The sequence below is a fragment of the Pagrus pagrus genome (genome assembly GCF_965226575.1).
Source record: "Pagrus pagrus genome assembly, chromosome: 17".
Lineage (NCBI taxonomy): Eukaryota > Metazoa > Chordata > Actinopteri > Spariformes > Sparidae > Pagrus > Pagrus pagrus.
In genome coordinates this window covers 2,909,061-2,923,957 of record NC_140201.1, presented here as the reverse complement: position 1 = coordinate 2,923,957, position 14,897 = coordinate 2,909,061, and the positions used below count along the sequence as shown (strand labels likewise).

The following is a 14,897-nucleotide window of genomic DNA, read 5'->3' as shown; positions in this document are numbered from 1 at the left end:
CAATAGACGCCTCTTCAACCTTCCCGTCCTCGTGTTTCCTGTTGGCATCACTGTTGGCGTTAGCGACACGACTGCTGTACGAAGCAAAAAACAAACAAGAATCCCATTTTGACCCAGACGTCCTGATCTCAGCGCTGTGAGTAAAACAGCCGGTTGTATTAAGAAGTAGGCAGGTTTTGAACCGTCATCAGTCCAGGTGGTGAGAGGAAACACGTATCAACGAGGGAACAGACTTTGACACAACACCGGAGCGCTCTCCGTCGAGTTGATGCCCGTCTGTTCACTCGTGTTTCACCTCTCTTCTTTGCCTCCTCCATCAGCGGGCTCCTTTTCTTTTCCAGTTATTCCAGTTGATCCACTGTTACCTGGGGATAGAGACCGGGCAGAACAACGCCTCTTCCTGTTTCGATCGTGCCATGGCGGACGTGCTTCCTTTGTGCCGTAATGCAACCTTTTCTGTCATTTATCTACAGCCGTCACACTGTGCATCAGTGTTTACTTCAGAGTGATAAGTTAAAGGCAAAAGCAGAGGCACAAAATTACATTAAAAGACATTTAAAACAAAACATTGAATTGATTCATTGATCCTGATTCATGTATCAGCTTGTAATGTTGACAGGTGTGGTAAATAATCATCTCAAAATGATGGATAATTCAAGAATTACACAATAAAAACTTCATCAATCCCGAAACATGGGAGCCCCGAAGACAATAATACATCAACACAGCTTTCATCGGACATTTCTGATTATTTCTGATTGACCTTTTCTTCCAGTTTCATCTGGACAACGCTCCAGGCACAAAGCCGGTCCTATAAAGAGGTGTTTTCTCTTCACAGATTGGTTTGGAAGCGCTGCATCGGTTAATCAATGAATCGATTAGTTGTCAAGTACTAAATTTATTGTATTAATAAATATTGTGATAAACGATTAATCGGTTTGAGTCAAAATTTTCCAGCTTCTCAAATGTGAATATCTTCAGTTTTTTCCTCCTCTATGACACTAAACTGAATATATTTTGGGTTGTGGACGACGAAAAGACATTCGAGGACGTTGTGTTGGTCTTACTGTCCGACCAGCACCTTTTGGGATGAACTGAAAAATGAGCCGGACCTTATCGGCCGACATCAGCGGCCGACTTCACGAAAAAGGTCGTGTTCAGACGTCACAATAGAGCTTCATCCCAGAGGTGTTCAGTGAGGTCGAGGTTCAGCCCAGTCAAGCTCTTCCAGACCAAACCTGGAAACAAAAGCCGTCTTTATGCAGCTGCCTTTGTGCACACGGGGCATTGTGTCACGTTGAATCAGTAAAAGAACAAAATATATATGTACTTTTTACTATTTAATGTATGTTTCAGCATCTAGAGGATCTGGTTTGGAGAACTCGCGAAGCAGAAGACGACAGCTGGTGGTAATTTCCTGAGGTGAGTGTTCCTTGTTCGCTCATTACGAGTGACTGATTGTGCAGTAAAGCAGTTTCTTGTGCAGCGGCGACCACCACAAAAACAGATTAATCATTATATTGCAATGCTCACGAACCTCATTGCATCATTTTTCCTGCGAAAACTGGGAAAAATTTGTGCCACGGTGAGATTGTTTCAATCTGCGGGGGATTTACGAACGTGCTTACAAATTATTCATGTCAGCATATTGTTGCAGCGCCCTGACATTTGGGCTTTTAACCCGCTTCAAGCTGTTACCTCCTGTCCTCTCTCTCTGTCGGTGTTAGGCTAAAGGCCTCTCTCCCTCTGGCCTCTTTCCTTACAGTGGCTCTACAGTCGCCTCTGACTCAGCACACCTTTTTATTTTGACTCTTTCTGTCCCTCCTGGCCTTTTTTCCTTTGTCCCGGCAGCTTCCCCTCGGTGGATCTCCGCTCACACCGGCCGACACAAAGAACGACTTCAAACTTCTCTGATTTTTTTTTAAATTTTCTCTTCATTTCTTCTTCTTTCTCTCCAACCTCGGTTTGCATCTTCCCCCCCTCCCCCACTCGTCTCCTTTTCCTTGACTATGGACACAGTGTTCATGTGTGCATTTGGGGAGGAGGAGGTGGGGGGGTGTAGGATGAGGGGTTGGGAGGTGGTGGTGTTGGTGGGGGGACATCCCATAATCACCAATCAGAAGGAAACTGGGGGCAGTTGTCATAGAAACCTCGTGCACGGCTCTCGACGCCCCTCCCACCACACTCGCAGAATTGCATATCACATAATGATAATAATATCATTTCTGAGGCAAAAAGGAAAAAAAAGGAGGAGGTGGAGGGGAGGGGAGGGGGGGGACTACAGACCATAATAGTGCTCCTGTGCTGCTGGTCGCCATGGAGATAAGCAGAAGGGTGGCGGTGGCGGCGGTGGTGGTGGTGGAGGAGGGTTACAGGCGGGGTCAGATTATCATGTAAGTCAAAATGCATACCATAATACTTCTTGACTGCTCCCCCCCCCCCAACACCCACCTCCTCTCTCCTCGCTCAGACAGACACCATCTCCGCTCCACCTATCCTGCCCCACAGCGCTCGCTCTGAAGCCGCAGCAGATAACAAAGTGCATATGGATTCGATCAGACCCAACATGTCTGCCACGCCAGATAACACACACACACAGACACACACACACACACACAGGGGCGGCCGACAGATGGAGAAAACACCACAAAACAAAGCAATAAAAAAAAAGAATAGAAGAAAATTAGATCGAGGTCGACCCGGATGTCCCAGACGGCTCAGATGTGCCGGCGACGCTGAGGTCAAATCTGCCCGGTGAACTTTTCATCCCGTCATCCTTCCTAACTGTGTCATCCTTACAACAATACTAAAATAATTTGTTAATTGACACAAAAGAATAGGACATAATTCACACACATTGATAATTGAAACAACAAGACATAAGCTGGACGAGAACCACGTTTGTATTAATCCTGTACGTTGTGTTAACTCTGTTACACATCGTATGAGAGTCGTCGCTACAGCCCCTTCAAAAACACCTCAGCGTGATGCGCCTGTGGAGCCTGCGGGGCTTCACGTGCAACCGGATGATCAAAAGTAGTAAAAGATAAAAGTTGTTTGACTCCACGCCTAAAAGATGAGAGTAACCGCTGGAAGAATGCAACGCGCACCAGGTACGCCACACCACAGGATAACAATGGTTTTATTGGCGTCCCGTTTCTGGCAACACGTCTCAGTTTGACCTGTGATTTATTTGATCAAACTGTACGAATCAATTGTCGTTGTTGACCCCTTAAAAATCCAGTTAAAAACTGGGTCACTAAAACTACAGAGTACTCTTTTGCTCGGCTCCTGGTTTTGTTGAAGATGCTAATATTTGCTAATTAGCATTAAACATGAGTTATTAAATCACAGTGTTGCATAAATGCACTCATAGTTTCTGTTTATAAAATTCCTATTCTTATTTTTTACGTGTGTCCTTGTTTCTGTCCTCGTGCTGCTGCGACACCTGGATTTGTTTTCAGGGAATCAATAGGCTAAAGGCTTATTTAATCTTATCTTAGCTTAAAACCACAAATGCCAAACTCATGGTGGAATTAGAGGAAATGTCAGGGGATCACCGAAGTCTGGAAGACTCATTCTGAATGTCTGTATAAAATGTTGTGCCCATTCTGTGGGCGGGATGTTGAGACATTTCACTGGATTAAGTGAAAACTTTGACCTGCTGCTGGCATTAAATGAAAAAGTCTGGGGATCACAGAAGTGACAAAGATTAATCTGTGGCAGACCCGAAGGACGACGCTAAAAAATTCACAACATTTACTCGTTCCGGCTTCTCAAATATGAGGATTTGCTGCTTTTCTTTGTGTCCTATAATTACAAACTGAATATCTGCAAATTAGATCTCCAGGCATTTGTTGCTTAATTACACAGAGATGGAAATTTTCCGACTCGGCAGTCTGTTGTAATGTTTTTCTGTCACGGCTGGAGCGCCGCTGTCCCTTCTGGTCACAATCTGACTGGTCCCGTACAGAGGACGAGTCAGCCGAGCCGAAAAGCCAAAATCCAGTTTTGAGTTGATACCGACTGAGCGTCCGTACCGGGTCACGTTAAAACTCATGATAACACGTCATATTAAGGCCCTTGTGATGCGTGTTAAAGGATTTATTAACTGTTCTGACTTTAGATCCCGTAGCTGCAAGACGCATTAATAGCTAAGTTAGGGTCAGTTTCACTGGATGTGTTTGCAGCGTTGTTATAAACATAAAGAGATTTTATCTTTTATCAACATGTTTAAAGGAACAGTTCGCTCAAAAAGGAAAATTCAGTCATTATACTCACCTCCATGCTGAGAGTCGAGTGAAATGTTGTAGTCCGCAATAAGGCCAGAACGTTTTTTGCTGTGAACAGTGAAGTTGACCTTTGACCTTCTGGATATAGATCATTTGTGGAAAATTGTCGTAGTTATCGAATGACTTCTTGAGTTATGGCCATAAATGTGTTTTGTGAGGACACAGCAAACCTTCGATCTGCGCCCATCAAAATCTAATCAGTTCATCCTTTAGTCCAAGTGGACATTTGTGCCCTGAAGGAGATATCGCCTTCACCAGAATGGGACAGACAATACAAACATAACGCATCCGGCCACGGCGGGAGGCAGAAAAAACACAAAATGGCTCCATACAGCTCATCCGACATGATCCAAGTCTCTGGAAGCCACAAGATCCCTCAGTGGCTTCAGCAATGTTTTATACGACTCTGAACTCGTGCTGAAGGAATTAAAGGGAAAACGTCGAACAGTCGGAACAACAACAACAAAATGTTGGTTCACATCGAGGGTTTTTATCGCCTCCAGCTCGACTCAGCTGTGATGTGAACACAACACCCGGGTCGACACGCTAATTTCCTCCCCTTTCCAGGCGCGGTGCTATGAGGTGAAGTGAAGGCCTTTGGCTTGTTAACATCTTTACATCCGTCTCTGTCGTGCAGCGCTTTAACATCGCTCAGTTTAAAAGAGAGACTGAAGTACTGCGGAAAAACTCATGTGTCTCATTCAGGATATTTTTGATAAAGACTTTTTTTTACCAGGTTTTAACGTCTTCTGGATGTTTTCTGGTGAGATACATGATGCTGTCCTCTACTGTTCCTGTTTATCTGCTGCGTTCATGATGGGACACATGACAGGAAAACTCGTCCGATGAGTTAATTGCTGATTATTAAAACCTGCACATGCTAATTTTGCTGTTCTATAATCATATTAACGTTAATAAGACTTTATTACCTATTGACTAAAGCTTATTACAAGGACCTTTATGTAAAGCGTGAAACTGCAGCGGATATAATGAATTAGAAGAGCGACCGATGTCTCTCAGGCTATAAACGTCCAGCAGTTTGGGCAGTAAAGAAGGCAAACACCCCGCCACATAAACACGTTCACGTCTCCACCGCTGCCTCAATAATTTACATTACAGGGCACAGGGAGTGTATTGTGCTCGCCGTGCCGCTCAGATACTTTTGCCGGGGAAGTTTTTCTGATGAATTCCCAGCTGCCACTCTGCCTCTGTGTCTTTGTGCCGCCTTCGTCTCTCGGGTCTCACTATACCTCCCTTGTACGTGAGTCACTCTGCACCTGAAGATAGATACTACACTTCCCTGATACACATCGCAGTCTGCGCACGTCGAGCTGCGATATGCACGCACACACACACAAAGCTTGTGTGTGGACCGGGGGGGGGAGGGAGGTGGGGGAGCCACCGCACACAAAAACAGGCCTAGGCCAGACCATAATATTCACCCCCCTCCCCCCCCCCCCGCCTTACTTCACGGCCTCTGCCCCTCCCCCCGCCTGACAACACAGACATCCCATAATAAGCATTTGCCTCCCCCCACCACCACCACCACCTCCTCGTCCTCCCCCTCCTCCTCCTCCTTTCTTCTTCTTGGCCTGCCACTCCATAATAATCACACTGCTAATTCGCCTCCTCTCTCTCTCTCTCTCTCTCTCTCTCTGTCTCTCCTCCCCCCCCAGACCGCCTCCTCCCTCTACGCCACCGCCGCCATCATCATTTCCTGTCTTATAGGTTCCTGAAGTGCAGAGTACAGTATGTCTCTCCAAACAGCAGCCACTTAAAGAGGCTCAAAATACCCAGCCTTCCTATCTGTGACGTCTTCATCGCACTTCGTCAACCCAGGAGTTCCTCTCTCTCGCTCTCTCTCTCGCTCTCCCACAGACTCGCAGTAGTACAGATCATCGCAGATACAAATAGATATGAGATATACAGCCTGTTTATTCGCTGTGAACCACAGAGGGGAGTTCATTTCATCTCGTTGTGCTGCCACGGCTCGGTTATTACAAACTCAATCCAGACACCGGATCCACTTAATAAGGTCGCTGCAGGTGTCGATACGGGATTGATGCGGGTCCCCGAGATAAACCGGAGAGGTCACGAGACGATAAAGGGGACAAAAATCTGTTAGACGGACTCTTTTTGACATCTCACTGAGATAACCTGAGGAGGAAAAATCACTTTCTGGTTTTAAAATGCTTTCAACTCAGATCCACAGGCCGTGCAGGCGGGTCACAGGCTGGATGGGAGCTCCTGTGTTTGGATCAGGACTATAAGACCAGGTCTGAAAAGTGAAGCACAAGCCTCCTTCTCACTTGATTTGCCACCTCAGTAAACAGTCTCCTAATGAGTTTATGGTCTCAGTCTCCTTCAACACAGCATGATGTTTATTTTGTAAATTGTCGTCCCATTTAGAGTCAAGTGTCCTCAGGTTCTCCGGGCTGGTGCTGGTGCTGGTGCTGGTTCAGAGTTGGTTCAACCTGCTCCACCCTCTCATCCAAATATGGTCCCTTCTGGTTCCACAAAAAAAACCAAGATCCAAGAAGACTCGACTCTTTTAAAGTAGTAAACAAATCAATTGTTTTCAACCAAGTGAACCCAGTGCTGGTTCTTGGCTGGTGCTAGCGCTGAGGTGGCTGTGGTAGCGAGGTAGCCACATCCTAAAACAACAATTCAACATCATGCTGTGTTGAAGAAGACTTGAAACTAGAGATTGAGGCCATAAACTCATCAGGAAACTGTGGATCGAGTTAGTAAATCAAGTGAGAAGTAGGCTCATTTTCTCATAAGCTTACACACAATCAGACAATCAGACAGTCTTGATCCAAACGCAGGGGATTCCCACGAGCTCGTGACCCCTCTGGCCTGTGGATCTGAGATTGATCTGTGATTTTTCCTTCTCAGATCATCTTACTTTCCTGGCTGCAGTTTGACCTGTATATAGAGAACAGGTCCTTTTAAATCGACCCTCATACGACCAAATTAAAGCAGTAAAAGCTCTGAGCTGTGGCCTCTTTGGTTATGTTATCGCTGTCACACCTGATGTTTCTAGAAACAAAACATTTCTGATGTGATTCTGCCTGAAATCAACCCGTAGTCTTCATCAGGTGCGGTCGCTGTAACTTCATCATGCGTCTGCAGCTGCATCAATATGTCAAAGTCGTGGCACAAGGACATACAGAGCTGTACATACTGATCACTGAAGAAATCAATGGCAGAGTGGCTGATGGGAAGTTTTGTCCGAGCGGTGACGCTGTGCAGCAGCCGAGGGAGACGTCCGGTGTCTGATGAGGACTTTTCTCTCTGCTGTCGTTAATGTGTGTCACTGCTTTTTACTGTGTTTTGAGCGTTTGTGACGTCGAACAAGACACCAGGAAAAAACACAAAAAGGCAAACTCATGCGGGACACTGGGAAAGTAGTCGACCACATACTTTTAGTGGGGTTTTTTAGGCTCTAACTTTGGTGTAAAATTGGTACAAGAGAGAACTAACGAACATTTTAAAATTCTACCTTCAACACATCAAACTTCCTGCTTGTTTCCCGTCATGCTGCTTCAAGAAAGTCGACTTTCTCACTTGTTTGTTTGTTAAAACAGATACTTGATTCAGAGTCGAGACATCGTGCACCTTTTAAACGGAGCTGAAACGATTTAATCCTGCGACTCGTCTTGACTTATCAAATGTTAATCGGACCGAATTATTCAAATACTAAAAGGGAAACGAGTCATTTCGTGGAGGGTTGTGATGCTCAAAAAGCCGCTTCTTTCTCAATGTAAGATCAGAGAAGACGTGTTTTCGTGCCCCGGTGCTCAGGTGACGCTGTAATTACACAGTTTGGCCACCAAGTAAAATTGTCTTCAAACCATTTCCTGGTTTTGAAATCTGGTCCAGTTGAATAGAAACAGAATCATCAGGTTCTTTAAATGGACCGAACACTGACTTCACCCTCAGACTGAAGTTACAGGAAGTGATGTGTTCGGGCGTTCGGGAAGTTTTTCGCTCTCTGAGTGTCTTTAAGTTTTGTGTCGCCGTGTTATTCGTCTCATCTTGGATTTAAAACCGACAACAAATCAAACCTCGACACGTTAAAACCCAGCGAGCAGATGTTTGGTGAGGACTGGATGATGAGAGCGGGAGACAAAGTTGCACCTCTGAGGCCTCTGACTGCACGCACACACCAGCCGGCCGCCATTTTATCTTACCCTCTTACCTTCTCAAAAACACATGCATGCACTCGCTCACTCTCCCTCATGCACACATTATGTGCTCGCACGTCCGCGCAGACACGCACACCCAACCCCCACCCAATCCTCCGCTCGACACACACACCCTTTTCCCTGCCCCCCCCACCACCCACCTACACACACACACACCAAAACACACATACCTCCCCCTCACACACACACACGTATGTCCCCCCCCACCCCCCTCCAAGTACACACACACACACACACACACACAGACTCGTGCACGCTAACACACACACCCTGTTCCCCTCCCCCCTCCCATTCCATACCAGGGCACATCGTGACAAAACAAAGAACACCCCATAATAGTCAGAGTCGCACAGTATGCATGGTAACCAGTTATGTCAGAGATGAAGGCATTGTGAGCGTGTGTGTGTGTGCGTTGTGTGTTTGACTGTATATATGAACACACGCGTTCATACAGCTGTGTGTGTGCGTGTGTGTGCAGATAATGCTCGCTTCATACATAAATAAACACACACAATGAGGACGCACAAAATTACACACAAACATTCCACAAACCCACATGTATACACACCTCCCACACACACACACGAGAACATACACAGACACACAAAATTACAGGCTAACTGGTATACATCCAGACACACACACACTCACACACAAACACACACTAAAAACACGAGTGCATGAAGCCACACACACGAAAAAGTCAGTATAATTAATGATGTTCATGTACAAGAACATCGAGGCAGAGAGGAGCACACAACACACACACGCACAGACACACACACACTAAACAGACACACACAAACAGAGGCATGAAAAATTAAAAAGGAGCAGAGATTAAACCACGAACACGAACAGAAAGTGACAGAAAAGATACGAATGAAAGAAGTGAAGACAACACAAAGACGTACACTTAAAATATGCATGAAAAACGTGCACGCACACAGAATACACAATATGCAGACACAAAAGACACAAAAGACAAAAGTGCAAACTCAAAAACACACTTGCATGAGGTGAAAGACAACACAAAATGACAAAAATTAAAAAGGAGCATGAACAAAAGATTTAACGCACAATCATGGACACAAAAAGTAACACAAAACACATGAAGACAACACAGAGACACAAAAGTACACACATAATGCACACACACTCACAAAATAAAAGGTACAAACACATTATGTCGACACAAAAGACACAAAAGTGCAAACTCAAAAACGCACATACGTGAGGTGAAAGATACGAACACAATACACACACGAAATGAAAAGAGAGTTTGAACAAAAGAAACACAAAAAGTGACACAAAAGATATCAGGAAACATAAAAGTACACACTTAAAAACACACAGACAGGAGGTGGACATGCAAAAAGGTACAAACACAATATGTAGACACAAAAGACACAACTCAAAAACGCACTTTCACAAGGTGAAAGATAAGAACACAATGAAACACACGGACACAAACAGAGACAAAAAATGGAAAAGGAGCACAAAAAGATTTAACACACAAACACAAAAAGTGACACAAAAGACATGAAGACAGCACAAAGACAAACACACTTAAAATATGCATAAAAAACATACAAACAAACCCACAAAATAAAAGGTACAAACACAATCTGTCAACACAAAATTCAAAAGTGCACTTACATGAGGTGAAAGATATCAACACAACACACACAAAATGAAAAGGGAGCACGAACAAAAGATTTAACGCACAAAACGTGAAACAAAAGACATGAAGACAACACAGAGACGTAAGAGTACACACACAGACAGGAGGTGGACGCAAAAAAAGGTAGTAACACAACATGTAGATACAAAAGTGCAAACTCAAAAATACACATACACGAGGTACACACTCAAAATATAGTTGTGAACACAGACGCACACAAAGTGAAACACGCTGCGTGCTATGTTTGCTATTTACGGACACAAACACAAACTGAGGGTGGACACACAAAGTGAAACACAACACGTACCGTAGGAGACAGAAGCACACAGCCACTTAAAAGTTCACACATACACACAACTGTTCTGAATTCAACACATCATCGCACACTAATACACAAACTCATGATACAAACACGACATTAGTGACACGGAAATACAAAAAAGTGACATAAAGACAGACACAATGTCAAACACAAGTACACAAGTCATCACTCAAACATGGACACAAAACTACAACAACATAGAGAATCACAGACACACAAAATAAAATCTACTGTGTGCAACATGCGGACACAAACAGACTGAAGGTCGACACGCAACATGAAAGACAACAAACACAACACACAAAAGTGCAGGAAGTCAAAAATGCTAAATTAAAGACACACAACACACGTGTATGACGATTAAGACGGACACACAAAATGATAAACGTGTTGACGCACAAATCAGATTTTCACATGTTATACACACTTTTACACAAAGGTCATCACAAGAACACACAATGAACCACACACATCACAGACACACAACATTACACAAACAGTAAATACAAGTAGGACCAAAAACAGAAACACACAAACTGAAAAAAAACACACGTAAATAAAATGTCTGGATTCAACAAAATTCATCACACAGACACAAACACGGATATAATTTGGAGTTCGTGTCGGACAAACTGGAGACGTTGTGTCGCACTGAGTGTGAATATCGATCAATATTTTAATTTATACACAAAATTATTAAATGTATTGATCAAAACAACATTTATAGATGAACAATAATAAGATTCACCCGATGATTTATGTTTTTGTTTTGTCTTGTCGGTTTTATAACTTCTGTCCACGTACGGTTGAAGTTATCTTGATTATTTATGTAATTCATGGCTGCTGATGGGTGTTTGTTGTTGTTTGTGTGTCTGTTTGTTGTGTGTGTGTGTCGTCAGTGTTTGTAGTTTCATCTGGACCTCGGGAGGACGAGCTGCCGCTGGTGTGGAAGCTAACGTGAGTGAGAATAAACAGTAAACAAAACTCTCTTTTTTCTAGTTTCAAATAAACTTTAAGTCAACACTCGACATGAACGTGAACAGACACGTAAAGACACACAAACACTGACACACACACACACACACATACACATACACACACAGTGTTATCTTCAACAACAGTGTTCGGTGTGTGAGTCCATGTGTGCGAGTTGTTGTCGTGTTGTTCTTTACATTCAGCAGTAAACAGACGTGGTATTGTTGCTCTGCCTCTCGTCCTCTCATGTATCTGTGTTGAGGCAAACTGTGCATGTGGCCGCGGGTGCGTGTGCTGCGTGTGTGCACGTGTACACATGTGCATTTGTGCACGTGTGCGTCCTCCGAGGGACGAGGAGGAGAAAAAAAAAGAAGAAAAAAAGAGAGGTCAGGTTTCTATCCCATGATGCAACTGTTCTCTTGTCCCCCCCCCCTCCCCTCCTCCCCTCTCCTCCCTCCCCTCCTTCTTCTCCAAGCTGGTTGCCAGTGGCAACGCACTTATAATGAGGTCAGATGGACATCCAATAATATTCACCAGCCAAACCAGCAAGCAGCAGCGAGCGAGGCGTGTTGGGACAGACAGCAGTCAAAGTGTCAGAGGCTGAATCAGCAACGAGACAAGATGGCCGCCACGTAAACACAAGAAGTTGGCACTGATTCATCAGGTCACACAACGTCAGACTGGAAGTGAGCTCGAGTCAGCTCAGCCTCTGTCCAGCTCACTGTTAGTTACCTGGTCGTCAGGTGAGTGTGGATGTCGAGAAGTTTGACCTGATGGGTTCAAAGGCAGAATTAAAACAGAAAACCTCAATAAAAAGTTATGAAATGTTATAAAATGTTTATAAAACGATGAAACTAACAGAATTAAAATGAGATCTTTCTAATTCTTCTGATGTGATCCGATCAGAGCTGATGTGGAAATCACTCATTTAGTTTAAAAATGTTTTTAATCTCATCACACGGTCACAGTAACTCAACTCAGAGGACGTTTTGATGTGTGACATGAAGTGAAAGCAGTACTTTGATCCATTACTGAAGGAAAAGTACCGATACCACAATGAAAAATACTCTATTACAAGTTCAACATTTAACTTTAGTTAAAAAAGTACAAACGTTTATCAGAGAAATGTACTTCAAGTATGAGAAGTAAAAGTGCTTATAATGCTGATTCGCCTGTTTCTGACACATAAAGATATCAGCAGCATTTTAAAGTTGTCACCAGTGATAAATGTAACTAAGTACATTTACTCAAGTACTGTACTGAAGTACAATTTTGAGGTACTTTTCACTGGAGTACTTCAGTTTTCTGCTACTTTATACTTCCACTCCACTACAGTTTGGAGGCAAATGTTTCACTTTTTATACTCCACTACAGTCTTTTGATTACTTTAGTTACTAGTTACTTTGCAGATTACATGCTGCATCAAGGCCACAGCAGCTCATGTTTCAAGTATTTTATGGTCAATCGGATATTTTTTTCTAATTCTGATGATCAGAAAAGTGCTGAATATAGTACATGTACATAAATATATGTATAACTTTACTTTTACTTTTGATACTGAAGTACATTTAATTAATAATATCACGTTTACCAAAGAGATATTTAAATACAATATCTTAACTTTTACTCAAGTACGACTTTTGGTTACTTTTTTACAACACTGGTTGAATTATAACTATTTTCATCACATTTTGGGCCAAAATATTTAATCTTGAGTGGAACTAACTGTCAAACAACACTGAAAATAAGTAAAAAGTACAATATATTCATCTAAAGTTGCCTGAAACGGTAGAAGTATCTTTAAAATTGTACTTATAGATGAAGTGTTTAATTAAAAAGGTAACGTAGAGGGTCGAAAGGTCACGTTTTGACTTTAGTTTAGTTCCCAGAGTCTGATAAGTGATTTTTAAGCCATGATGCAAATGAATGGAAGTCAACAGATGCCTGAAAATAAGAAAAATACACTCAATAATCTCTGACAAATTAAGAGATTTAGACCCGAAACAGCTTTTAGAGATCATTCAAGAGGCCTTCTGAGTCGTGGAGGTGCTGATTTAACATTTAATGTAAAAACATCCTGATCTAAAAGGAGATATTCCTGAAAGTGCACATTTAATTATCTGGACAAACAAACCTAAACCAGCATGAAACCTAAAGACAAACTGAATTCTCATCAAGTTCAAGACCATTTAATTTGTGACAATTTGATGAAAGATAGAATTTATGTCTAAAAACTAAAAATGACTATAAAATGAATGGGATTTGGTGCGTTTTAACAGAACTGCACACCTGGCAGGGTGGAGACGGCTGTGTGGAAACATTAAGATCACAGTTAAACTGCTTTTGTCTTTCATTTAGGTGAAATCAGTGTATTAATCTCGACCTGTTCGAAGGTTTCTGTGTTGTGTATCAGAACCAGGACCTGCAGGTCACCCGGCTGTTTGGGTTTAACAGACACGTTCCCCAAAAACACCCAGACAACAACAGTGGGAGAAGTTACAATAAGAAGCCAGTGAACATGTCGCAATGAGGATCACTCCCTGCTCACAGTGTCTTCTCTGTGGTTACAGTGTGTTGTGAAATGGCTCAAGTATTTGAGTGAAGACCTCAGCTGAGGACTGGAGGCTTCACAGTGCAGAGGAGCAGAGGAGCAGAGAGGGATGATGGGACTGAACTGTGAACAGTTTCCTTTGTTGTGTTTTTGTGTCTCGCTGCCGTCAGTCAGACAAAAGGATCGAGTGGCTCTGAGCCTCCATGACACGTCGGTCTGGAGGATCCATTTTAGTCTGCCAATCAAAATGAACCCGGGTCATTTACATACTGTATTCACCCAGGCCCCCTGAAAACCAGGGGAGCAGCTCCGCCTAGCGTCCACTGAGAGGAACTGCATTAACCCTCTGGTTACCAAACATGTCTGCAGACAGCAGAGCAGGTACGGAGGCCCAAATGTGCCGCTGGAATACATATATACTTTAAATTTAATACTTATAATCTGATAATGATTAAATATTTATATGTTTTCTTATGATGCAAACAATGTAGTTAAATTATATGTTTATGGTGCTATTAAAGGAGCTTTAGTTAAAAAAAAGGTTTTTAAATGTGCAAAAATAAATTTCTTTTCAATTATAATGTTTTTAAACACTGAAAGATTAATTATTTTTTAAATTCATTTATCATCAATAGGGCCAAAAAGAATTATAATATACAATCAGACAGATGGATTTACCCTTTCAAAATAAAATATTGTTACATAGTGTCGGTGGAAGCTTCTCAGATTTATCTATTTATTTTTAAAATTAATTTAGTGAAGTCTTTAATATCTGGAGTAGAAATAAGCAACTATTTAAAATATTTATAATATAAATACACAGGGATGACATAACAGGAGTATTGAATGTACAGTCTCTTATTAT

The 14,897-nt window shown here is 42.7% G+C and overlaps 1 long non-coding RNA gene across 1 annotated transcript; it reads left to right on the top strand.

Moving 5' to 3' along the window:
* The first annotated feature begins 5,966 nt into the window (after window positions 1–5,966).
* Window positions 5,967–14,436, top strand: LOC311273112. Its single transcript, XR_014624642.1, has 4 exons — window positions 5,967–6,041; window positions 11,406–11,463; window positions 11,957–12,224; window positions 14,052–14,436. It is a non-coding gene; the product is annotated as an uncharacterized lncRNA (long non-coding RNA).
* Window positions 14,437–14,897: the final 461 nt, after the last annotated feature.